General features: G+C 41.6%; 1 protein-coding gene across 2 annotated transcripts in view; it reads left to right on the plus strand.

The window, feature by feature from the left end:
- The window catches only part of tmem132e (transmembrane protein 132E), a 343,243-nt gene that overhangs the window by 260,171 nt on the left and 56,002 nt on the right, over positions 1-27,070 (plus strand). The gene's annotated exons all lie outside the window — the stretch shown is intronic.

The following is a 27,070-nucleotide window of genomic DNA, read 5'->3' on the forward strand; positions in this document are numbered from 1 at the left end:
ACCCCCAGCCGTTACAGTCCTGGCCTTGGCTGATTTTGCTGAGTTTCACGTTCCTGTCTGAGATTTATTATCTCCTACCCTGGCTGGTATTTTATGGTTTAATGACCAGCAATCGCTCCCATCATCAGGGTCAGTTACAATTACATCCACTTTGCCTCTGCTCAAGCAAATGCAACTTAGTTTGATGCCACAGGGATTCTTTTATTTTTTATTTTTGGTTTAGAATTCAACATCTCACTAAATTTGCTTTGACTACAGATGAGAAATTATAAAGAAAGATTAAAAAATCCAGATATTCGAGCCCCCTGGACATTTTATCCAACAACAGTGCCTGGTTATGAGCTGTCCGTATTTGGCCTTGAATCTGTAGATGAGGCACTCAGACTCACCACAGAGTGATGTGAACAGCAGGAACAGAACAACAGCATATGCCGTAAAAAATATCAAAAGGTCACGTTTCAGCATCCTTTATGAATTAAACAATGCATGTAAGTCCACGCTCCTCTCTCTCTCAAATGATTTACTTTGTTTTCACGTTTGAGCTTCTCTGCTTTGACCATGGGTGTGTGTTCATACTTAAAACCTCTGTAATCTTGATCTTGTTGTTGAGTTGTTTTATATAATCTCTAAAGAGAAAATTCTGGAAAGTATTTCTCTGGAAAGCTTGGTCACTCTCTCTCACATTTATCAGTCCAGATTGCTTACACTCTTCCAGTCGGACAAGACTGTCCGAAACTAAAAGAGTTTTTTTTTTGTTTTTGTTTGATGTATCACCGTGCTGCTCGTCATTCCTCACGTTTCTCACCTTCACCACATCATCTACCCTGTAATCGCCTCCTCTCCTCTCTCACATGGTGGAAAACACACTACAGGTATTTGAACAGCTGGAGCGATGCTCTGACGAATCACGTCCTTTAAACACATTCGCATTAATTTTGTTAGTGAGGAAGCCAAGGGACATGAATAATGAGTTAGCCCTTGTTGGCCCCGTGTTCCTGCTGTGAAAGCCACGCATGAGGTTGTAGAAACACTTTACTTTGTATAATTTACTTCACAAACATCATACACACACGCACAGAGCGCGAGGATGTACACATTACACACCCATTGACTTCTATAGCACAGTACAACTGTCACGTTCTGTAGTACACATTTACAGCGCGGATTACTGATGCAACATAATGTAAAACTATAAGAATTATTACAATAGCAAATGAAAGCAGCTGTGTCTTTCTGTAGTGTTAAAGGAACAGCTCGACTGTTTTTGAAAGACACCATTTTGGTGTCTTACCCAGACTCAGATGGAAAGATCAATATACCAATTTCAACTCTGTGTGTCTAGTACAGATGCAGGATAGCGACTCGTCTTTTTAGGGGAAACAGTTTTCTCTTTTGGAAAGCTTCCTGTTGTCCTCGCACCCCCCGCACCTTCAGGAGGTGGTTTCTCAACCTTTTCATTGCAAACACGTCGACATGGAGCACAGCCAGTTTAAAAAGGGGCGGCTACCCGGTTGTGAGAACTCTCTCAATCTGCTTTTGCTCCGGTGTGTGTGTGTGCAGGTTTTTACACACAGGGTCTTTGGATGTGAGGGGCTGCAGGAAATCAATGCATGTCTTTACATTTTGACTCATATGGGAATTTTTTTAATTTTTTCGTAAGTCCACATTGGCTCAGAGACAGCAGTATGTTCGGCGTGGGTGTATACACAGACTGCAGTGTACGTCAGATCTCCACAAAACATCTCTTACATTAGTGCCGCATTTGAAGATCAGTGTAGGAGGATGGTTAAAGCTGCACTTGAGAGTTGGATAAGTATCTACAATAAGCCGGTGTTTGCCTATGACTGATCTGAACCTAGGGGCAAGTGGGGAAATATTTGTTGAAGCGTTCTCCGTGTGTAAGGTGATCAAACATGCTCTTCAGGTATCCAGTTCTTCTCTTTTTATTTTTGTTCATAGCATCATCTTGAAAATCAGTGTTGCCACCTACTCTGGAGCTTTAGGGCTGCCACCAACATGACTTCATAAAGGAGGGTACCTCAGCAGGGTGAAGTGGGTAAACAACACAGCTACAGCTGCAGCTTACCAAGTGTTATTTAAAAGGCACAGGATCAGAATATCTGACGCTACAATAATATATTTTTTCTTGATTTTTAGGATGTGAGTCAGAATAATTTAGCCTCTGCTGCTTCAATTTTTCCTCTCAATTTTTGTCTAAACTGTATGGAAGTGAAATACTGAATTGTTGGGCTACTATTTTAAAAGACCAATAGAGAGTGAGAGTGAGTAGTCTGAGTGTGCAGCACGCACCATTAGAGCGACTTCCTGAAAGGTGATTGTTGGTCGTAAATGCACTGCACATCCAGTACAGAGCACTTTTCTAGTCTTAGAGACCATTCAAAGCCCTTTACAATACCATTCACACACAAACATACATATATCACACCCATAAACACACACACACACACAAACACACACACACACCTAGACTGGGCAATTTGGGGTTCGATGTCTTGCCAACACGTGGACCAGAGGACCCAGGGATCAAACCACCACCTTTCACATCAGTGGATGACCCGCGCTTCCTCCTGAGCCGCAGCCACCTCACAGCTATCGTCTGCCAAAATTCACCCATTTATGATTTACCACCACTCAACTGACCGTAGCAACATTTCGCTAACAATCATTATGTTGGCTGATGAAAGTATTATTAGCCAGTTTCTCATTTTTGCAGCAACGAGTTGTGTTGGTATCTTTTGCCAAATTTTAAAATGCATTTGAAACTTTCCAGCAATGCAATTTCTTCCTACCACCTGTATGGTGGTAAAAGTGAAGATGACTTTCTAACAGTATATGAACACCTATTATTGCAGAAGCCTGATGGACGTGTTTACCTTTTCATTCTGCAGCTCTGTGATGTAGAAGCAGCCGTGGATACACAGTCTGTTGAGCTCTGCCTTTTAGCATCACTTCCTGACAAACATGACTGGATGTGTGAAATGTCATCTTCATAACTTTCACACTCGAAGAGTAAAGCAATGACTGACCCGGAAAAGTGATAGAGGTGCAGGGTTGTTTATCATCTAGGTTTCCCATGCATTTCAGTGAAGAGCCTTTAACATTGTCTATGGAGTGTTTTGCTTTTCCCTCCGTTTTACTGTTTTATACTGGTTTACCCTTCAGCATTGTTTCCAATACGGTTCGAGACATTCGCATTTATTGTAAATCTCTGACTTGTGTACAAAGCAGATAGAGAAAGAGTTTTGTTTTCCCTAGGTATCAGTAACCCTGCATCAGTTGATCCATGAAAACGACAGTGACATGAGGTTCGGGAAAGCGAAGATGTGGGTGCCAGAAACCTGGCTCTCGTGGGACATTGAAATATGATTGCCCGCCGCCTGTCGCGGGCTATGGTTGTCAGCTCATGGGAGGAGATGGCATCTGCATTCAGCAGCGAGCTTCATTCATCTCTCCCCTCTTTATTTAGCTTCGCAAAGCCCAACGAGTTGGAGGGCTGGATAGTGCAGACTCCTAATCAGCTTTTAACTGGAGGCACAATTGGTTGGCTCATTTGGCAAAGCAAGGCAATTAAGAGTGGCCGGGTGAGGAGACAGAAGCGGGAGGACGGGCGAACAAGAGGAAGACAAAGCGTTGAGGGAAGAGACTGGAAGATGGAGGGAAGTGGAGCGGAGTGATTTAAATGGAGCCTGGGGAAGTACATTAAGGTGGGGTTGACATGAGGACAGTATTAGAGCCAGGCGTGAAGAGGTGAAAGCAGCAGGGCTGTAATGATTACACACTCTGTGTGACGAGAAATGATTCACTTCACTTGCCTTTTCTGTTTGGTTCACTGTAGTGGGCCTCATTGGGAGGCCATGTGACGTGTTGCCGAAGCAAAGATGAAAAACTATTAATAATAATCAAAAAGATGAACGTGGATTAACAACGGTGATAAAGGATAAACTATCGTAAACCCACAATATATCCTTCACCTCTCTTCTGTCCGGTGCTCTTAAACAAGAACAGAAATCAGTTCATGTTTCTGTTTTGTTTCTGTCATGTTGGCAGTTCCACCGTTTCTGCTCAGGCCAGAGTCGCTTCAAAGCCACCCCCACTATTCTCAGTCCATCTGTACATTGTCAAGTTCTTTATTTTTCATTTTCTTATCAGTCGCTCTGGTCAGACAATCTACCACAAAATACTGTCTGTTCTGTTCCAAACATGCCTCAAGCTGCTATTGCTTTTTTCAAATGTCGCCCCAGTAGGAAACATCAGATTGTAAATCTTTATTTCAGCTAGATTTTGATGTCCAGATACTTATCTTAGCCTGTTGTTGAGTCGGCTTGAGTGGAGTCTGTGTGTACCATTTAGGTGGTTTATGATGCTATAGAGACAGCACAGGGTTAATCATGTTGGTTGGTTTAAAGAGTTTGATATGGTATCAAACAGCAGCTTTTGGTCTTTGTAAGAGTCTTTATCTGCTTCACTTGTCCCAGGAAAGGGAGACGCTTTAAACTCTTTTAGGAATAACTTTGCTGTTTTTATTCTCTACAGCATCACTTACTGAAAAAAAGAAAAGAGAATTTGCTGTAAGCAGAGCTGTCAGCCGATTAGGACGAGCTCAAGTCAACTCTCAAATCTTTGATCTGTTCATCCATCAGAGACAAGATGATGGATGAACACCTCTTCCTAAATGGACGGGATGTGGACCAGCAAATGAGCGAACATCAGATTGTTTCAGTGTTTCCCAGGGAATACGTCCTAACCTGCTCAGCGAACATGCCGAGCGACACGTGGCTCCTTTGAAAACCCACTGTTTGATCCGCTGTTTGGTTCACTTGCTCCATCTTTTTAAATAATGTTTTTCTAAGTTATATCATGTTTGAGATTTAAATCTGTGAATTTAAATCTGACTAGTAGCTGCTAAATATTAAAATAACTCTGACTGTAGCCTTACTGACAGTAACTGATGGTTCTAGCTGAGGAAATGATTAAAACTTGCTCATTTTCAGAGGGAGAAACCACAAGTGGTGCAAAAAGGGGATCCACTCCCCTCATCTCGCTACGTTGCTCGTAGTATATCTGCACAGAGTTCCCCCCTAGTATCTATGTGCATACAAATCTGCTCTGGGAATCACATGTCCTGTGTACTCCTTTGAGAAAAGAAAATCTGAAACTACAAGGAGTATATTTTTTATTTTCTGGATTCATAATCACGGTTTCATGAGAGCAGATCTGCACACTGAGCAAGACAGCAGCTGCTACACAACACAAGAGCCACAAACTCTGAACAACAACCCACATTAGCTTTCCTGCTAAAGGCTCTTCTTATCTAACTTACAAACATGAGCGCACGTCTTGTCCTGCACTTTCAGTTGTCGAACGAGCGACCAAACAAACATTCACAGGGGAGGAGTGCACTGTTAACGTCAGTTTGCAGGCTAGATGGCTAATTATCTGCTCAGCTGCAGCACATTAAACTGCATGTAGACGTCCCTGCAGATATCGCTGTGGTCTGGTTTGGATCCTGGTGTGCTTCTGACTCTTGAACAACACCGACAGCACACTGTCTGCCCTTGACATGTTGCTACAGAGCAAGTTTGTTTACTTTGTCTCTCCTTCCCTGCCTGCTGTCAATCAAACGCAGACAGGGACACACCCCTCAAGCAGCTGTCAATCGAACACAGACAAGTACACGCCCACCCACCTGTCTTAGACAAAAAGGAGCATGTCTGATGTCTCCCCAAAGACATTTTTTCTTTTTTCTTTTAATTTAAAAAAAGACATTGACATTATTTTTACTGTAAAGGGGGATGAGTACATGTGATTTCAGTTAAAGTTTAAATATTAACTAAAATACAGACTTTATTGCATAGAACCAAAGATAGAAAATCTCCATCTGTGCTTTTTTTTTCGCAGTAGAGAGCTGCATCTCATCTACAGGTGGCGTCCATGTTATGGAGCTGAAAATAGCCCAAAGTACATTAAAGGAGGGACTGCATCTGTTGCTCTATTTGGTGTCTTTTAGAGAGATGGCCTTGCATTTCATGTGGCTTGTATGAAACATTAATGTTGTAGGAGCTGTCCATATACAGACCTTGGACAAATGGCAGTGCCATTTCAAGGCACATTTAATTCAAAGGCCATGTTTTAGTGCCTGGTGCTCTCTACTAACTGGTCCAACCATGTGATTACATGGAAAAGCCGTCAGTAAAGGTTTAATTAAACATTGGAATGAAATGTTTACTGAAGTGAGACAGTGAAGGTAAATTGAGAATAAAAGTAAAATGTTTGTGACTGCAAAGAAGCATGGAAGGGCATTTATAGATGCCGTCTTCCTATACCTGCATCATAGTCTTTTATTTTTTAAAGGAGCTATTTGTAAGTTTTGCTATTGCTACATAGCCAACATTAGCATTAACAGCTGTTTACTCACCAGTCTAGAGGAAACGTTGAAAGTTCAGCTTCAAACTTCATTCATTTACTCACCAACAGCTGTCTCCAGCAGTGGAAAGCAACAGCAATGTTAACTCTTGTCTATATCACGTCTTTTCTTCTACTGGAGGTAGAATGCTAACCAGCTAGCCTCGGCTCATCTCGACCTATGATTAGTGGATGACCCGCTCTACTTCCTGAGCCAGAGCCACCCCGGCCGTTGTCAACGCAACAATGGCCAAAGCTCTTGTAAAGTGACAATTACCACCACCCACTCTTGACAAGAAACACGTCCAGCGGCAGAGAAAACTTACAAATAGGCCCTTTAATGTTATTAATAGAAAACAAACTAGTTTTCTGACAAACTCCAGAATTTCCCCATGTTGTGCAATCAATAACGTGACCGAAATCAACTAAATTATTTGTCCTTCAATGGTTTTCTTGTGATCACTCCTTTGCTATCTTTCTTGCTTGACAAGTTTCAGTATGCAGAGGGGAGAGGCTATATTTCATTGATTTTCAAACGTGTTCAACCTGACATTTATATCGTCTTGAAATTAATCTGGCAGCATTGTTTCTGCTCTTTGGTGAAAGGGCAGAGAAACGAGAGTGCACACGAAGATGGATGGAGAAGTTATATATAAACTGCACAAAATAATACCATTTTCATCAGCGCTAACTGCCACAGGGAAGCAGCCCCCTCATGTCCTCAACTGTCAACAGCAGCTGCAGAATAATTTCACTCAGCTAAGATAACTACATGAGATAGTGAGATGGAACATCCATACTGAGTGGAGGCTCACAGAGGCGTCCATATGGAAGAAATTTGATGCCAAGATTGCTTTAGGACAAAATACTGGTACTGCTACGTAAAGGATTTTAAAATCAATACATCAATAGTAACATTTAGACTGAGACATTTGTGTAATTACTGCAAACACACAGGACCATCCCCTAGCTGCCTGCCCCCTCGCTGTGTTTTACGCTTCTGTGCCACCAGGTCAGGTTCTGGTGGGAAGTCGGCTGGATTGCTTTTAGAGAGAGACAGAGAGAGAGAATGACTAAGGAAAACTCTGCTGTTCTTTCACTGCAAACTGAGCTAAATTTATCAGTTACCAGGAGGTGGAAGGAGCAAAAGGCCAGTGGAGAAACCACTTCCAGCATTTAGACTCTTCGGAGTAAGCCTCAGAGTAATAAGGGAGGAGAGGAAAAGTGATATATACCGAACTTCTTGGACACAAAAGTTGTATTTTATCTTATTTTATCTTATTAGTTATTAGTCTTGTTCGTAGTGATTATATTTTAGTAAATAAATTCTTAAATACTGGGTCCCAGGTAAAATAAAGCTTAGACGCTCAGACACTCCACACGCTGGTGGAAAAGACATAGAGGGGGAGTGACTGGATTGAGTTACCCTTGAGCAAGACAATGAGACTCACCTACGTCAGTAGAGCTGCACGTGGTTATATTGGGACGGTGCCAGTGGCTAACAGCACAGGACTGTTTGTACCGAGCTCAAACTTAATTTTACCATAAAAAGCATCTAGATAATTCGATCATTATGCATGACTCCTGATAACATAATGCACAGGAGAGGAAAAGTATGGAGACTTTTTTTTAGAGATAGCTGTACATAATCACACTATTTGCATTTTAATAAGATGCCCACAGGGAATCGTCGTGGCCTGTATGTTATAATGTGGGAACTGTTTTGTCTCTAATTGACTTTAGAAGTCAGAAGGTATGGAGGAAAGATGTGGTCTAATACAGACTCACCATGCAAAAGGTAGTTTCTCCAAGTACTTAGTTATGACTGTAGTATTCATATATTTACTCTGGATATGCAGCAAGTGTAGAGTGCACTCCTACAACTTTATTATCCAATTTGTAGAGGTCTGTATCATAATATCCTTTTGGACTAAGTAAACAATATGCTGTAATTAAGGAAAGTAATTTTCATTCAGCTGATTAGCAAACAGTTTAAGTGCATTTAAAAACAGCACAGTTTAAATATTAGCTAATTTTACTGAGTCATTGGAGTTAAAGTAAACAGAGTTGGTGGCTTGGTGCACAACAGAAGGGGCAGATGAGGTTTTTTGGCCTAATTATTGTATTATGTGTAAACTGCATCATGGTTCGGTAGTTAAAGTGGTAAAGGACAGTTATGTTACATTTTCCGTGCTACAACTTACAGTCAAGAAACCAGAGGTTTACCATTAGGATCAGTGTTCGTGCAGTTTACTGTGTAATAATTGAACATTTCATAATTCAACCACAGTCATTTGAAACAGTGAAGGATTAAACTAAAGCATCGTGGGTGAAAAAGTTTCTGGTGTGACTTCCTACTGTGGGCTTCAACAACATGTGAGAATTACAGTCTTTCTTCAGAGTACCTCTGCTGTGCGTGTGAATGACAATGAAAATAATAGCTCGATGTGGCTCTTGTTCACTTTTAAATGTACATTGGACATAATGGTTTAAAACTTTACTTTTCAAAGGGTAATTTTGAATGCACTCAGGAAAATGTGTTCAACAGCTATTTCTCTTTCTTGGCGATGATTATGTATGAACTGGGGTTCGCTCCAGTCCTCCCATAATCCTCAAAAGGATAAGCAGTATTGCTAATGGGTGTATGGATGGTTATATATGGCTCGAGGTCTCGCTGGGTGCTGTATGAGCTGCAGTTAGAACTATTACATTGCCTGTCGTGGCTTTATAAGAAACAGGGATTGAGTTGAAGGCTGGACGGACGGTTGGGTGCTGCTGTTGTATGTGCAGTACAATTTGAAAAGCTCAGTCCAGTGTTCTTATTTTTTGGTATGTCTGTCTTCTCATCGACCTACCGCTGGCCTCCAGTGGTGCCACAGAAGTCAAATGTCAGTTTGCTGCGTATTTAATGAAAATGTGGAATGTCTGGAAAACTTGGTTTGGCCATTTCTAACATTTCTAACTCCACTGAGGACAAGTAAAGCTTGGGTAAAGGCAGATGTGCCCTGACCGTATCTCATTTCAGTTTCAAGTTTGCACATTACCTCATGAAAAAGAATAGAGAGCGTTCAGACATCAGTGTCTAAAGAGGACGTGTTTACTAATGATGTGCTTGAACTGCATGTCAAGAGGGAAGTATGGGATGAAACGCTGTTCTGAACTGTTGTCAGTTGTTTGGTTCCTTTTTTTTTTTCTCATTTGATTTTTTTCAGGTATTCTGAATCATCTCTCTAAAACGCTGCAGGGTAGTTTTTATCCATTCCACACCTCACCTTGCATTTGCCTCAATCAATTTCACAAATCTTTGTGTCCCTTTAGAGATGCATTTCAACTGAATAAATGGCTGACCTGAAGACACGAAACTGCCCGATCAGAGGTGCATTTTTTAGGAGCAGAATAACTAGCTATGACCATGCGAAAGGAAGTAAAAACCTGTGGACTTTCCGTCAAGGTCAGACACTGGTGTGTTGTGATCTTAAATAACAAATATGCCCTGGAATCTTTTCACATGGTTGACTTAATATTACAAAGCCAAGGATTATATTCATGGTTCATGGACTTTTCTGGAACTGGAAAAAATAATGTCTGACATGTACCTTTCATTTAAAAAAAAAAAGAAAGAAAAAAAAAAACATGGAAGGAGTCGTGTCCAGGATTAGGACTGTAGTTAGTGCACTGAACAAACTGAATGACATCTTGGTCCCATGGCATTACTAAATTCCTTGAAGTAATAAGGGCTCCAAACAGAGAGATGTCCGTTCTGTGAGGGAAAGCAGAAAGTCGATGCCTGGGAATGGATAAACCTTTGTATTCAAGTTGTATTCAAGGGCACAGAGCAAATGGGCTTTGCTCTAACATAGTGCAAGACCTTTAAGTAGTCCATGTTTTCTGTGGGATGCTACGGAAGAGGCGAGAAATTTACAAGGCTTTAAAAGAAATCAACAGACGCCGATGTATTCCCTGCCAGAAAAGTACTTCAACAGACTGCTGGTCCACCTGGAGGCAGGCCAGCGTATACTCTTTGGCAGATAATGACAGCTATATGCGCATGTGATTTCTTTGTAATGTCATCTTTCTCGAAATAACCCTTCAAGGTGTCTCCAATTTTCATTTTGAATTCCACTCGGAGCGACATCCAGAAGGTTTCACTCATCTCCACGAGCGTTCCCCTCTTCCGTTGTGTTTGAGAGCACAGGCAGCTCTGCATAAGCTCAAAGACATCTCGACGATGCTCAGGTGGAGCCTCTCTCCTTCTTGGGCAGATTATTGGCTACTTTAGACTGTATATTCATGCCTGTTTCTCCAGGGATGTCTCTTTCTCGCAACCAATTTGATATACAGTAGGTGTTCATGAAGGAATTCCCGTGCCTAGCGGAAATAAAGACAGATTTGCATTTGAAAGAGCTAGATTTGCAAGGTAAGGGTATGTCAGATAGCTCAGAGCCGTACTCAGGTGTGTTGCTGTCATTTGATGCAGGATAACTGACATCATTCAGAGGGGCTGCTGCCAGCACTATGTCAGAGGAGTTCTGTTTGCCTCAGATTACCGAAGTAGTTTTGAAAATCAATTGTGGGAGCGAAAGCAGAAGAAAGCTGGCAAGCATATTGCTGGGTGAATCTGAGATGGATGGTTTCTCTTGGCTGCAGTTTGAGCTGTGGGTCCAGTAAGGATCTGCCATGGTTCCTAATGCTCTGTCTGCTTTATATCCTGTCTGCAACCTGACCTGTCTGGGACATTGATCATCCAGCAGTTACCTTCCTTTGAGATGCAGTGCTTGAACGAGTGCCACAGAGTGCGGAGTAACGTGAAAGGTCCAGTCTAGAGTTCACAGCAACCTCTCGGCCCCAACGGTTACATCATGCGCCTTTTGTTTCTTGGTTGATTTGTGTCCTCAGCTTGTACATGTCATCAACTTATACTACGGAGACGGCATGGCATGTTGTTCAGGAACACTTATGTTCAGTGTGATCAGATTGAACTCGATCTTTCAGATAGTATACTGTACTGGAGAACGCCGCATGTCCAGATCTTCTCCTCGTGTCTTCAGTTAATTTCATTTGTATTCTTTTCATAGTTTAAAGGAGCTATTTTTTTTTAAGTTTTGCTATTGCTACACACTTTTCATTAATGATCAATATGCTGATTATATTTTGGATCAATCAAATACCAGTTTGGTCAATAGAAAATTGTGGACTGATAGTAATTACTTATGTGTAATTGTTTATTTTGACAGTTAAACATGTCATAGGTATTTAAATTTGTCTTCGCATTAATATTTGACAAATGACTTAGATTCCAATAACTGAATCCTGAAATTGTTCTTTTGATACAAAACTGATTAATCATTAAAGCACTGTTGTCACATAGTTAATGTGGCAACACTTAACGTATATACATTATTTATCTGAAAACTTTATGCTTCTTATCACTGGTTAAATCCATGAGAGAGAGAGAGAGAGAGAACAGAGAGAGCGAGAGAGAGACAGAGAGAGAGAGAGAGAGAGAGAGAGAGTGTGTGTGTGTGTGTGTGTGTGTGTGTGTGCGTGTGTTTGTGTGTGTGTGTGTGTGTGCGTTCATCCCCAGAGAGGGATGGCATTTCTTTTTACACTGGCTCCTGTGACGGTGAGGATGTCCAGAAAGAGCTAGTTTTACTCGGAGCTGTCCAATTTGAAATGGAAGTTCCTCGGGGGAAAAGTGGAGAACATCAGGAACACTGACACCACCCCCTGCTGGAAAAGATCTCCGAATTGAATCTCCTATTGTCGGTACCTTGAAGGGATGCTCAGCCGCCCGCTTACACTGTATTGTAATCACCGCTGGTCACACGCAGTAGCCACGGTGAGGAGTAGTAACCCATTCATTCTCCTTGATATCCCAGTCAGAGCAGTATACTGAAAGCTAACAGTCATCCATTGCACCCTGAACTTTGAATATCTACCCTGAACCCTGGCTGAAATTTTATTATAATCACTATGTATGCATAGTGATTCGAACTTTGAAAATGTCAGCAACTAGGTTGCAGCTCGGCCCCAGTTTTCCTCCCCTCCGCATCTGTTGGCAGGTCTGAGCTCCACTCGCCTTATCAAATAAATTGGACAGTGGCTATTTCCCCGATTGCCTCCACAGAAAGGTTCTGGCTCACCCGAGGGTCTTCTGCTCATGGCTCTGGCTGATGGGAAGACTACTTAGAATAATTGTCCTCCAAAAGGATGCCTTCGCCGCCAATGCCTTCGCCTCCATGCTGCTGCATGTTCCTCTTGTGTGTGTGTGTGTGTGTGTGTGTGACTGAGAGAGAGAGAGAGAGAGAGAGAGGCACAAAGGGGAAAAAAAAGGTGATACTACTTCGAAGCTTATGTGTCAGGATTTGTGTTCAACATGTGTTCACTTCTGGCGCTGCCTTGTTATTGGAACACTGAAGGGCCAGAGCAGATTTATTTGTAGTGTAGCAAGTGGTATATATATATATTTTTTTTTGCCGTGACAGCAGTATAAAAATGTTATTGTCTTCACTTTGATCTATACATTAAAAGATGTAAATGCAGGGACTGTGGAGAGGCTCATGCAATATGTATGAATGATGCCTTTTGACTACAATGCACCGATGTCATCTGCAGTGAGCTGGTGTCTGGTGATCAGTTCATTAGCCCTCGGAGTGTGTGTTTATGGCTGTTTACTTATAACGTAACGGCTCTAATGACTGCAGCTGCTGCTCCAGTGAACCTGAAGATCTGCTTTGACGTTATCTCCTGTCCCACATTGCAACTCACTGTGGTTAGAGGGCAGTCTACCACATTTACACAGGAGGATCAGTTTATTCATCAGAGGGCAGTGCTACTCAGACTGCATGTGAAAGCACTTGCATTATGTCTTCTCTGGCTCTGGAGTCTGACAGAGCAACCGTCGTGATGTCATCAGGGTTATCTCAGCTTCAACCTGAGACTTTGACAACAATTTTGATAATTGATTCATTGCAAAAGGCTTCATTTCTTTTTCAATGGTTCCACCATCTGAATTATTTGGTCCTTTTTCTTTTTCTCTTCTTTTAGTGAGAAAATGAATGCCTTTTAAAGACATCACCTTGGACCCTGAGAAATTTGTGATGAACAACTTTCACTTTTTCACTTTCATTTTCTATTTTTACAGACCTTCAGTCTTGAAAAGAAAAATATCCCACACACTGCTCTTGCTTATCATCACAGTTTATTGATCATCCTTAACGTTTCGGTCTCTCTTGACCTTTGTTGGTAGTATTTCAAATTCTTACGACAATGATCTTAAATACATAATGCACCTGAGCATACAAGATGGGTGCTCAGGTGTGGATGATCAATAAGTCATGATGCTAAGCAAGAGGAGTGTGTGGGATATTCTTCTTTTCAAGACTGAAGGTCTATGAAAATAGATTTGTGCAAGTTGTCAATCACAAGTTTCATAAGGTTCAAGGTTTCTTCAAATCGCTTTAATTTTCTGACCGAGAGTCCAAAACTCAAAAGAAGAGAGAAAGAGAAAAGGAACAAATCATTCAGAAGGTGGAACGATTGAAAAAATGAGTCTTACAATTAATCAATCTTCAAAATTGTTGTTGTGAGTTACTTTCTATTGACTGAGATATTTGAGTGTGCGAATATCGTCATTGAGAAGGACCAAAATAATCCAACACATTCATCAATACTGAAAATAAATATAGGGAGTTCCAACCTCAGTATTCATTTTGTAGTTAAGTCACCAATGTGAAGTAACTAGAACCAAATACCAAAGCTCTCTCTACTTTTCAGTGCCTTTAAAAACACAGGGGGACATCAATAGAAGCTGGTCAATCAGTTTAATTGAATGTGCCGTTCCAAGGCCTCTCTCTCTCGTGTTTGGATCAGCTGCATTCTCACTTCAAACACATTCCTCCAGGGTTGAATTAAATACGCTTTAAGTGTAATGTGTTTTACTTCCCGACAGCCCGAGCTCTATGGACGGTACGTCTGCCAAGGTCACATCGCGTCGCAGCATGAAAATCGAGGGATTTGACGCAACATGTTGGCTGATATCAGATGGATATAATGGCAGTGCAGTAACTTTTTAATATCAGGCCACGCAATCCCATCTGTTCTGCTCCATCATATGACAAACCATATGTTCAAAATGTACACAAGTAAATGTTACTTAAATAGTGAAGGAAAAACTCCTGAATCAGTAAAGCTTTACGTGTTCGCAGCTGCTTTGGCAATGATTAAATGCTTTGGTTGGTTTGTTTTTGTCAGTTTGTTTTTGTCATTGTTCTGGATTGAAGGGTACTTTGCCTCTGACTAGACTAGACTGTGCATTACATAATTACTGTTGGATAAAGAGAGCCACTGGATTGCCATGGCAGCTTTTGTATTTGGCAGAATGGCTGAGTCTGAATATGACAGGCACACAGTTTGAGACAAGTTGTTTTAGTCTCCTCGCTCCTTGTCGTTCCTCGTTCGCATTTGTCCATCAAGTGTGCCAAAAAGCCCATTTCTCCCAAATCAGACGGTTGCAAGTGCTGCAAATGATTGTCCACGCTGCCCATGATCCACATGCGCAGATTGCACACAGCGACTTGGAATTGCCAGAGGGAGATTTTGTAAACCCCTCAACCCTTCTAAGGGAAAACCCACCGCAAGACCTGCAAGACCCTTTTCATCTGCTGCAGCAACAAGCAGCCTCTGTTCTAAAGCCTGTAATTGAGTTTTGCAGTAAGCAGCCAGAATCCAGTCAAAGCAAGTAGGAACACGACTAAGATTTAAACATCTAAGATACCTAAACTTAAGAGGAAAAAGCTGAGCCTCTTAAAAGCTTCTCCTGTACACTATAATTATATTGTCTAGATCTTTTCCATAGCAACAGACATCACTACGCTCGCTACAAAGAGATCTTCTCTGTTGCAGCAAATATTTGTTTAGCCTATGAAGACACTCTGCTTTTCTTTTTCATTATCAAACATTTTTCTGCCTTTTGGTTCCTCTGTTACTATCGCTGCATAAATACGAAAGAGTGCATATATCTAAATGGGGCCTTAGATTAAATCAGTAGTTATAAGTATCTGTTCATGCAGCTCCAGAAAAGCTTCTCATCAAAACAACTAAATGATTTTCCTGCCTTCCTCTCCTTTTTTCTCCTCCAGTGAATAGTCAGATTAGGCTGAAACCTGACTTTTGGGCCGCACTGTGCTGCACATTGTAGCCTTCTTTTTATTTCACTCAGACACGACTGAATTACTGAGTCTGCTGATAATGTCCCCGCTGCCCGAGCCGTCTCGCATGGCCTGGCCGCTCTGTTTACTGTTTGAGAGGCATTCTTTCGTCTGAATCTCATAATGAGCATTAGGTCTTTTTGCAGCGTCGTGCATCACCCTGCCAAGTGAACATCTGTGGCGATGGCTGCTCCAGTCTTCATGACTGACAATGTTGTGCAGCCTCCATATTGACATTGACACCTCTCTGGTCTCGGGGCAATAATGACGAACACATTGCATGAGGTTTTTTTTTCATTCTGGCTGAGGCCAAGCATAAACTGAGCTGTCCTCATGTCATCAGACACGCGCAGTAAAGATGGAGCTTTACAGCGGAAAGAAAAACACCCTTTTCAAGTGGAAGGCATATGGTCTTTTAACTTCTGTCTGCCATTTGTGTTTAGCACCCATTACGACTGTGTCTCTGCACTGCATTTCTCAGTCACTGTTAACTGTCAAACTTGTCAAAATGTCACAGCACTGTGGGAATTACTGTGACATCTTGATTTTGCATTTTCAATTGATCATCCTTGGTTTCTATACAGTACTTTGCAGTCTTCTGCTGAGTCATGGGGAATATTTTCACACATTTTCACATTTATTTTTTCTCTTTATCTCAAAGAAACTGTAAACAGAAAATGCTTTTTTTTTCTGTATGCGCACCAGAACAAGGCCTGATATCTAGCACAGAGCTGGCACCCACCCCACCCACCCTAGATTTTTGTCAAGCCCACCCGCAGCCCTCCATACTTACACACCAAAGAAATGCTTTCTTCTTTGTTTCTCTTGCAGACCAGGAAACACAAAACTCAGAAAAGTCCCTTCTTCTGTCAGTCTTTAAAAGCTTTCTGATTGGCTGATCAGGCAGAACAAAAATCAGATGGTGGTTAGCTCTGGCTTTTCTCCACCACTGCAGATAGTGATGCTTGGAAAGGAGGGCAGGCTAATTTAGATGTGTGAGTCCAACATAATAAGGGTTTCTTTTACTGAGACACAGGCTGAGTTTTAGACACCCAAAGCTTTACCAAAACACTAAATGGCCATAGTATTACAGTGACAGCATCACCTTTACTTTGTTTGTTTATGTACGTATTATAGTAAGTAAGTCAAGGACATTAGCACATGGCTCAAAAAGCCGGACAACACAACAGACGCCTCCCTCCTTCTTGTAAACGCTGGATAATGATGATAATGTGCTGAAGTAATACGGCTCGTCACACTTGTCCTGCCTGGTCTGAACCCACCCGGCCCACTGCCCAACTTCCCTGGATGGTGACCTCTCTTTGTGTCCACAAAGAGCAGCAGTTTGTTACGCAGACGGAGGCTGTACGAGAGACAGAATGAGAAAGATATTCTGTAGCTTCTTTCTCTCTGAGTGATCATATTACATGTAAATAAATATAGCCCAAATCACAGCACAGTCTGTGTCTTTAACTTTAAGGTGATTTTGTCATGATCAGGACTTTAGCAGCAGCAGAGAAGGTAGCTCGGAGAATGGCTTAAGAATGACTGCTGGTTAGCATGTAGTCAATTCAGTCACTATTTCATATTTAATCCGTTGCCTGACAACAGAAACAGAACAATCTGTAAATGAGAACAGCTTTAATGTGAATTCAGCTGTTTTGAAATACTGTAAGTGTGAGCACAGAGACGAGGAGAGAAGCAAACAGATAGAGGGCTGACTCTAGGCTGAATGAGAATATGACGCCATGATGTCAGTTGTTTACTGCGGTTCCACAACTACATCTTCAGTTTCACACATCGACCATACGCTCACCAGCCTTACATTCGATTTTGACCTAGTCTTGTTGAGTATTGATTGAATCACATAACACCAAAGATGTCAATAGCATCTTTGTACGGCTCCCATACATGAACTACCTCATGCAGTTGGCGTGTATATATATATATATATATATATATATATAAATAGAGATTTTTGCATTCATTTTCTGTGTGGATGTGTTTTTCTGTGTACCTGTGCGGCATATCTGCCATTGCACCTGTACAGTTTTTCATACAAGTAGAACTAGAAGAGTCAGTGAAAAGTAAGAAAAACTTCCTGAGCGAAAAAGCGGAGGCGGTTATGGATGTTCATGTTGTTTACAGTCCTCAGATTACATTATGCTGTGTTTTTGTGGCAGCTGAAAAACGATTTAGTATTTGTTTTGAACGCGAGGTCAATTGAACGGTTCAGTGAAGTTCTGAAAACCAGCAGCAAACTTTTTGTGCTTTTAACCCCATGAACATAACGTAACATGCTGAAGCCGGAACATCATGCACAGCTGAGTGTGTAAATGTATTACATGTCGCAGGACACATAAAAGCACCGCGTCCGCAGCTGGCCAAGGACAAATACAAATCTGCACTTATTTTGAATTATACATATCTTCATGAAATGGAATTTGTTGTGTCTGCAGAAGCACGAGTGGCAACGTTGTCTGTTAAGTGCCCCCTCAGAGGAACTAATGGAGCTTCTGCCTGCACATGAGCGGGGAAAAAGGCTTTGCTGGCCAAATTTAGCTGTTGGGTAAAGGCCCGTTTCTGCTGTAATGCAAAAGGGAGTGCCGCTAATGCCTCTGAGACATTCAAGCGCTGACATTTCAGTTGTTTATTTACTTCTCTGCCTTCATCTGTGCATGGCTGAAGGGACAACCGTGAAGCCTGACTCCGTCTATCAGGGTTTCGCTCCCTAATGGTGGCACTACAAGTGTTCTGTGGGCTGTTGTCACCAACATACGCGATCAGATGTTTGTTTACGACGTCCCACTCGGCAGCAGAACATACCACTAGTGAATGCCAAATACGGGAGTCCAATCTGTCAGGGGCTGGCAGAGAGAGAGGAAGGTCCTGGTCATTTCACTTGATTATTTCACAGGAGAATTGTAGTCAGGCCCCGATTAAATATTTGGTGACGCTCAGAAATGAGGAGACGAGGACCTGAGGGAAGTGGTCGTACAAAAATCAAGTCTTCTCAAAATCAATATTTTGGTATTGAGCTGGCAAAGCCCTGGATCTGGTTGTTGAATGCAGAGTAGGGTTATAATTAGTAACTGATATTCAGCCAAAGAGGAAGGACATTCTTAGTGACTTTGGCAGTATTTCTCTTGTATAAGTTTTGTAAAAATGTCCGAAATTAATTGACAACGATGACAAAAAAGCATTTTCTCTCTCTCCCTAAAAAGTGAAACTTTTAGGGAAGTGCCAAACTTTCAGGGATTCTCTGCAGGTCTTCCCGAGATGTTGCATTCATAAGGCCAAAAACATGTTTTGTGAGGTCACAGCGGCCTTGACCTTTAACTTTTCACCACTGAATATCTGATCAGTTCATCCTTGAGTCCCAGTGGACTTTTGTACCAAATTTTGTAGGAATTTCCTGCAGGCGTTACCGAGATATCACGGGAATGGGGCGGGCGGAAGGACGACCTGAAAACACGATGCCTCCGGCCCTGGCTGTTGGCGGCGCGGAGGCACAAAAAAGTGCATCTCTGTCACACATATTCAGGCAGCCTTTTGAATGTTATGTGTGAAGAAACAGAGAGATAATGCTCCTGTTCAGGCATGTAGCGTCAGAATATACTTAATTTTCTGCCTCTGTGCTCCCTAAGGTCTTGTGAAGATTTTCATTTGGAGGAAACCACGAGCCATATCATCAGCTGTTAACTGCTTACTTAAAGGGACAGGGTGGTAGTAAGACTTTTACCACCTTGTCATGATTATACTGTATCTGCCGCGTTTGATAGCTTTGTTGAGCAATGGCAGCGATTCAAGGATGACTCCGGCATATTCTCAGATTTTTGTGGATTTCAAAAAAAAATATGGGTTTGAAATAATAACGCTGGCATATTCTGCACTTTTCTCATTTTTAACAAATCCCATGAAAACACCAAAACCTTTAAGAAATTGACTCTACAAACAAGTGTTGTGTAGTCAAAGCCTGTGGCTGTTTCCTCTGTGCCTGAGTGCTTCATTGAATACAGCAAATGAGCCACGTTGTTACAATGGCTGACATGCTCCTTCATTATAACACGGGAACAGTAGTCAGTCCCTCGTACTGTACACCATCCGGCTGCTGAAAGTCAAACTCAATAGAGCCCCAAATGTCTCTTAATCCACGGCTGAAAACAGCAACAACAAATGCTCTTTTTCCTCCTGTTTGAGTAACTTTCGCTAAAAACTACAGTGCCAAGCTGTTTCAGGAAATTACTAACAATTTTTTTTTTTTTAAATAATAAAGCTTAGCCCTTTAAAACTGTGCTGGGCAAAAACAATGAACAGAATACAAGCGTTTCCAAATGCTCCACAACGGAGAGACTGGCATCATAAAAATATTCTGACTGGTAAAAAGCAATAGTCTGCAGACAAGAAGAAAATGACAAAGCAGTTTTATAATTGCAGTGTTTAGCAGGATAATATCTTACCTCAGCATTAGATGTTTTTGTTGGAACTCTGCTATAATTATCTGGCTTACTCATCTCTTCTGGTAGAATGTGACTTTATTGTTTGTATTAATTACAGAGTACTGTAAGCCGGAACAAAGCGCGGCTGATGTTACTTGAAAATCAAGCAGTTATTGTCAGAACTGTGTCCGCGTGTTTTCTAAGGAAATGTTTTTGTGTTAAGCAACCAGGATTGTGCAGTTGTTCACAACGGAATACTTTTTTAGAAGCCATATTCATCACTGCTGTGCATTGCTCATTTTCATGTACAAGAAATAAATCAGCTCAGCATGTGCAAACCAGCAGCTGCAGTTTCAAATTTGTAATCTGCTCTGTCATATTTCCCCAGCTTCTCATATCCTAATTTTCAGAGCCTCCCATTAAAAAGTCTGTCCCTGGCAGGCTCGCCCTCCCTTCTGGCTTTCCAGCTGTACACCCCTGTGCTGCTGTCGAGAAAAACCTCAAAGCTGTTTATTAGTGAAGATAAACACCATAGATATCAAAGTGCTTGAGATGATTGATAAGAATGGTGCTTGGGATCCGAGGGTGAAGCATGTTAGTCACTCAAGAGCTGCCATCTATTTCAAGGAAATCATTATAGTGCCAGGGAAATTTGCAAGTGGTTATTGACGTTTTTTTTTAGGAAGAACAAGTTAGATTAAAGCCCCTGCTTGAGCGTGATAGAAAACTGAGGAAACTTACACTTAACAGGTTAGTGTCCAGTTTGAGGAGGCTGTGGCTCGGCAGGTGCGAGGGTCGTTCACTAATCACAAGGTTGAGGCTTTCGAGGCACACTCCAGCTAGTCAGGTAGCCAAAGGCATTGTACCTGCCCCTTGTGGAGAAGAGAGAGCTGAGCCGGAAAGCAAAGCTCTCGATTCACCAGTCGATGTTTGTTCCAACTCTCACCTGTGGTTGTGAGCTTTGGGTAGTGACCAAAAGAATGAGATCACAGATACAAGTGACCGGAATGAATTTCCTCTGTAGGGTGTCTGGGCTCAGACTTACAGATGGAGCTCGGACCTTCAGAGGGAACTCGGAGTAAAGCCGCTGCTTCTTCACGTTAAAAGGAGCCGGTTTCTGTAGTTCAGGCGTCTGATTAGGAAACCTCCTGGGCGCCTCCTACTGGAGTCCTTCCAAGCTCGTTCGACTGGTAGGAGACCTAGGGGGAGGCCCAGAACAGGCTGGAGAGATCACATATCTATATCTTGCCTGGGAATGCCTCGCTGGGGAGAGGGATGTCTGGACTACCTTGCTTGACCTGCTGCCACCGTGACCCGACCCCGGATTAAGCAATTGAAAATCCATGGATGGATGAAGCTCTCAAACTGCTGCTGAATACAACATTGATGGCAAAAAAAAAAACCCAAAAACTGCATACTCACTGCAGCCTGTGCTGTGCTAAACCAGCCTGGCCAGGCTTGTTTTTGGGCTTTAACTCGCCGTGCTACCGCTATCCATATTTTCACATTCAAACACATTAGATTCTATTTGAGAATACTTAAGTGATGCTCATCTTCAGCAGTCACAAACCGATGTTGATCAATAAACATCAGTGAGCCAATCCAGTTACTAAGCATCCCAATTCAGAAATGTATTGTGGTCAATGCACTCTTGGAGTAATACCCAACAACACTGCTTGTATATGCATGAAACACAGTACATACCCCTATTGTTTTCTATGTTAGCCTACAAGCCAATGCTGTCTTTAAACACGTCAACACTCAGTGACATCAGGAGTCACTCCTGTCCTATTTCTCAGCATCCATGCACCTCAGCTCTTTATAGAAGTAGCTTTTTTCTTAATCATATTTAATCCTTGAATTGACACATCCTGGCTAATACACCCTGACTTCTTCTTCTTCTGTCTGTTGTGTGCTAAACTTGTCAGATGGCCCTGAACACTCAGATACATCCTATACAATGCACAAATTATAGTATGGACTATAAAAGTTTCATTTCATTGGCAATATTTAAAGTGATTACAGTCTAAAAATGCGTTTTTAAAGTCAGTCTCATTATGCTGTGGAAAAATTTCCAGTTTGGTGACTGCTCTGCCTGTGGGGACGTTCTCCTCAAATCTATTCAATAAATATTCTTTCAAAGGGCCATTAAGGAAAATTTAAAGACTTGGGAGTTGTGATGTGATTTAATCCTGGTGTGCATATTTTATTTATTAACAGCAGCCAGTTAGATGAAATTACAGTGCATGGCATGGCAGCTGACATGATTTCTGGCAGCAAGTGTCATAAATGGGTCATGAGGACGTGGGCCTCGGTGCCCAGCGGAGAGCAATCCAAACTCTGGAGTGCAAGCGCACCATGGAGACGCCGCAAGCTGCAAGGAAGAGACAAGGAAGCTGTAATTGGAACAAAGGTCACGGAAAATAATGAAGAGATGGGTTTTAAGGTTTTATGTATGTAGTGTCACCTTCATGACACCAGTTTGAAACTCTGCACTCGCTGACATATAAGTATTGAAAGCAGGCCACAAAATCGCAGCAGTTGATGAAATGATTTTGGTTTTGATCGCTCTTTGATCTCTGTGTTGTTACCACTTAATACGAGATGAAATTTGATAACCCCAGGGAGAAGCGAACAGGCAGTTCAGAAGTCTGGCCTGCAATGTGTTGACCAAAAGCTCTCCTGTTTAGCAGTCCATCAGCCAGCTCACAGTCTAATAGGTGTTGCCATGGCAGAAGGCATCTGTGTAGACTGAGTAAGTAATAGCTCTGTCTTAGCTGAAGTGTCTCACACTGCCTCTCCACATTCCTCGTGCGGCGGCGGCAGCGGGGTTCACAGAGATTCTCAGAATTCGGGGTGTGTATTATTGCCAGTTACTGCTGTACAGTTTTCCATTTGCAATGCTCTTTCATTAATCAGCATTAACACTGTTCAATGGGGAGCCCGATTCATGTGGCGCTCCCTTGGGTAATGCTTCATCCCCTCTCATTTGCGGCGCAAAAATGAACCGGAGTCTGTGAAAAGGACCGTCTGATTAAACACATGGATTCTGCACAATACGTGTGCTCTTTCCAAAGATGATGATGAATATGTAGTGGCTTTTATAAACTGCTGGCGAGCGTAGGTAATGAATGTAAGTAGGTATTACTCACCAGGGTTGCATCCTTACTAGGAAATGCACTGGAAATGGTTATGCCCCATAATAATGTGTGGTTATAATCTCTTGTGATCAGTGTTTTTACAGGCTACAGTAGTCAAGTAGCAACTGGGTCACCTCATTTACTGTGATTCTGGGGGTATTACGTTTCCCCTTTTCAACTCACATCAAAGGAAACACGCTTGATCAGGATGATTTCTTAAACGTTACATATTTCTGTTTCATCTCCCCTTGACGCCGACGTATCAGATAATTACTGTGTTTTCTCTAATGTGGAGGATTTGATGAAAGAAGACAATAAGAGCTGCAATAACAAGAAACAATGTTTTAAAAAGCTGCAACCTGTGAGAGCTGTTTTTCCGGTTTATTTCAAACAAAATGGAAATTGTGAAATACAGCATTTTTGAAGGGAAAAGCTGTCTTTAGCAGTTATACATTTAATTCACTTCAATTCAATTCAATATTTACACTTCAGCAAATAATAACATACATTATCTCAAGGCACTTTACAGAGGTCAAGACTTTACAATATTATATCCACCATCAACAGTAGAAGTGAGTAGAATTGCCTTTTTCACATTTTCTATATTTATTTAACTGTAAAAATACTTTTTCTGCAAACTGAATAAAATAATCTCGAGCTGCACATACAAGCTTTTTCAGAGCTTTCAACCTCATCTCAAAGTCTTCATCGGTGATTGGACGCTGCTCAAGTGTCATCACATGACCCAAGCCTGTAAAACATCGTGCGAGTAGCAATGAATCGTGGGCCACGTAGTGGTTTATACAGGAGGTCACATGGTGGCAGTTCTGAAGAAAAAACTCAAAAAGTAGACCTTGAGTTGAAATTATTTTTTTATACACTACACACACACACACACACACACACACACACACACACACACACACACACACACACACACTCACTCACTCACTGATCCCAAGGTTAAGAATGAACTTCCATGCTGGAACCCTCCAAAATATATTTTATTTTAAAAACCTGTTTCAGAGACTTTATGGCTTTAATCCCTTTATTTATTTATTTTTTGTTCACAGTCAAATCCAAGAACATTGACTCTAAAAAAAATATCTTCAAAGTCACAGTGTCTAATCCGTCTGAAATGTAAACTCCTCCTCGAGATGTTAAAATCCCTCAGTGCCCATAAACAATAGTGAGGACATGATCTCAGTGTCCTCGGCCCTGCTTGTAAAGGAGTACTGTATTTACAGTATATGAAAATGTCATACTATAATCTGCCGTAAGCTCTGCCTTTGTCCAGATACAGTAACATCTCATCAATGTTGTGTCTATCTCACTGCCGGGGTGATCAAACATGTCAGCAATGCAAACAAACCGGGATGGTCCTCACAGGGAAAAGTGACAGCACTGGTCATTTGTTCAAACAGCCGCTGCTCACCCGCTGTTTGCTGCAGCCACAGCTGGTTCCTTTTAGCTGTGACCACTGTCCCCAAACTTAACCGCAGAGGTCGCAGGTCAGAAAATGCTCAAATGAATAACAGTCACGTCAGATTAAAAAAAAGTTAATGTCAATTTATTTGGAAGGACATGACAACAACCTGTTCCAGTTTCAAGGACCTGCTGAATCTGCATTCACGTGACCGGGTAATGAAAGAGAGAAGCAAAAATAACCTTATCTGAAGTTGTGAATGACTTTGTGGTTAATGATAAGTTAATGGTCATGATAAGCTTAAGTAGTTTCCTTTAGTATCAGCAGCAAACCAAGAATGGAGGTGATAACAATAAAATACAGTTCCTGTTTGAGCAGTGAGCCTATTCTGGCTGAAAGGGGGGGGGGGGGGGGGGGGGGGCTGAAAGTCAATTGCTTTCACAAATCATGGATGAGTGGTCAATGCACTGAGCGCAGGTTAGTGTGGCAAATGGAAACACCTCAGCGGGACTTCAGAACTTTTATCTGTCACAGAAATAAATGGAACGATCTGGAAGATGCTGCAGGGGCCTCGGGCGAATGTAAATAAGACACTTGAAAGGAAAAATATGAATTCGGTAATGCTTTCAATTAATTTGTCAGGAAAGAACTGTTGTTAGTCAGAGTGGAAATGCAGTGATCTCATGGCGGGAAGAGAAAAAAAACAGTGTCTTCCTGTAAACAAGGCAAAATCATTAAAGTCCCCTGAGTTTTGCCTGCAGGAGAGCAGCAATTGGCTCCAACATTTTCATAACCAATAGGACAACCAGCGTCTGATGCTCTCCGGATCATTATCATTTAGAGTTTTATACATCATTCGAAATATTTTCTTAGTGTCTGTGAAAACAATTTTGAGGTAATGCAAACTTTGCTCCCACTGTGCTTCTGCCTCGAAGGCACAAGGCAGACAAACAAAAGCCAGATATGTTAATAATTCATCTCCGTCTTGTATTTCGTGAAAATGAGACCGTCAGATCAATAATCTCCATTGGCTCGGCGTGTCTATGGATGAGCCATTTGTCTCCATCATGCATCAGTGCAGGAGTCGGGCGTGGCTCTGTGGTCAAATAACCAGAGTCACAATAGCGGTGATAAGAGAGAGTGCCTTGTGAGATTTTGTATTCTTGCCAGTGGACTCTTTAATAGCACGTCTAGGTAAAGTCACAGAGGACAGCTGCCACAGCCGGTTTGTTACCCAGCTGATTGAAATTTCAAATCATTCGTCACTGATTTGAAAAGCCTCTCGGCTGCACCGGTAGTGTCATCACATTATAAGCAAAGCAGATTGTGCAGACCCAGACGTTTTCTACTTCAGTTTTATCAGAAATGTCCATTTCTCACCAGAAAATCCTCCCTGCTAACCTTTACTGTCACCTTTAGCATCTTTTCATTATTGATTGTCTGGGAGCAACTGCAGTTTAACTCGTTACGTTTCACGTTCAAGTCTAAGTCCACTTCTGTCTGGATGCTGTAGCTACAGTAAATGGCTTATAATGATAAAATTTAGATTGGAAAAGATATAAATCACAGCCAGACCATTCCTGAAGAGGTGGGAAAGGTTCTTGCTACATAGTGGAGCCAATCTATACGCATATTCAATAATTCTCAGTACACTACTCATGTATAACTACTCTTTTTTATTCTTTTTCTACTTCTTTTGTAGCTATTTATATGTATTTACTTCATCTCCTGCATGCATAGACAGTACAGTGTTGGGATGCATTTGTTTTTAGTGGGGAGTGTAATATATTTGCAGATACCACAGACATATGTGTCTGCATAGGTTTGTTTTGTGTGTGCATACTGTTTGCACACATGCATGCACTTGTGTAGGTGCATGCATGAATGTAAAATATCTATGGACACTGTAAATGCATGAATGTATGTGCGTGTGTTTAAATGTATAGATTCCAGTTGGTGCATCCATGCGTGTATGTATGTATGATGTATGATTTCTTCCCCTTTGGGTGGAGGTTGTCCAAGATGGGAATGTGTAGATGGGGGATGAGTGGGAAGAGATAATCTAAGTAGGGCTACATCTAATGATTATTTCCTTATCTGTTAATCAGGTGGTTATTTTGTCAATTAATTGATTATTTGTTATGTCTATGAAATATTAAAAACAGTGAAACACAAATAATTTTATGGCCATAATTTTTTTTGTTCATAATATTCTACTCAGTGCATTTCAATTTAATGAACACCTGAAATATGAAGAAACAGCAGGTATATGAGTTTCCAGGTGTAAAATGAGGATTTCACCTCAGCATCACAATAAAGTGTCTTAAGGAAATCCAACATTATTTAATGTTGTTAATGCGTCATCGGTTGTGAGCGTAGATGTCTTCACTCCGCATGTGAGCTGAACTTGGAGGCTTTCAGATGTCAGTGGTT

This window comes from Seriola lalandi, unplaced genomic scaffold (genome assembly GCF_002814215.2).
Source record: "Seriola lalandi dorsalis isolate HSWRI2012SDOR001 ecotype SW California unplaced genomic scaffold, Sedor1 jcf7180002054914, whole genome shotgun sequence".
In the NCBI taxonomy this organism is placed as follows: Eukaryota; Metazoa; Chordata; class Actinopteri; order Carangiformes; family Carangidae; genus Seriola; species Seriola lalandi.